The following is a 699-nucleotide window of genomic DNA, read 5'->3' on the forward strand; positions in this document are numbered from 1 at the left end:
TCCGGTGTGGTGTTGTAGTTTTTCTAACGCTATTAGTTGTTGCAATAGCATGTGAAAAAAAACTACAACGCTTGCTAGGCCAAAAAGAACGTTAATCTAGCAATAAAAAAAATGGACTCCATTAAAGTGGGTATGCGTTATCACCTTTAATAACGCATTTACCTGACAGCGGTACTTTGAACCAACCACAATCGTCTTGGGCGGTGCTAAGCGCCGAGCGGCGCCACGGTGCCGCTGCAAACCAGCCTCAGGAAGGAACTTGTTTTGGTGGAACATGTGTACACTCAAAGGTTGTTTTAGTTGTGCAACAGAACACTCAGATTGAACAGATAGTCTCGCTAGCTGCCTCTGTGTACCCTGCAGAGATCTGAGGAGCAGTTAACCATAGTCAACACAAAAGTGGAATTTCAGGAAAAACAAGAGCAATTCTGGAAGTGGAAGATCGAGGCTATGGACTAGGGGACGTCTAAAAAGTCAAAGACAACTTTATGACTTGCAACTCTTCCACTTTAAATATTCAGCTAACACATATTGCAGGGATGTAGTATTTGCCTGCAAACACAATTTCAATTATGGATATGGCCATGTTTAAACTTTAATCACACTCTGGGCTGAAAATAGCAAAGAGCATCTATGTCTCACTGTTTTGTGGCAAGATGCACTTGACACTTCAAAAAATCCACAATAATACACAAAATA

At 41.3% G+C, this 699-nt stretch overlaps 1 protein-coding gene and 1 long non-coding RNA gene across 2 annotated transcripts in view; one reads left to right on the plus strand and one right to left on the minus strand.

Annotated features, from left to right (window-relative positions):
* The window catches only part of LOC116693329 (uncharacterized), a 16787-nt gene that overhangs the window by 4982 nt on the left and 11106 nt on the right, over positions 1–699 (plus strand). The gene's annotated exons all lie outside the window — the stretch shown is intronic.
* tmem168b (transmembrane protein 168b) overlaps positions 1–699 on the minus strand; it is a gene marked incomplete at its 5' end in the record, with an annotated part of 5553 nt that overhangs the window by 1603 nt on the left and 3251 nt on the right.

Source organism: Etheostoma spectabile, chromosome 8 (assembly GCF_008692095.1).
Source record: "Etheostoma spectabile isolate EspeVRDwgs_2016 chromosome 8, UIUC_Espe_1.0, whole genome shotgun sequence".
NCBI classification, from domain to species: domain Eukaryota; kingdom Metazoa; phylum Chordata; class Actinopteri; order Perciformes; family Percidae; genus Etheostoma; species Etheostoma spectabile.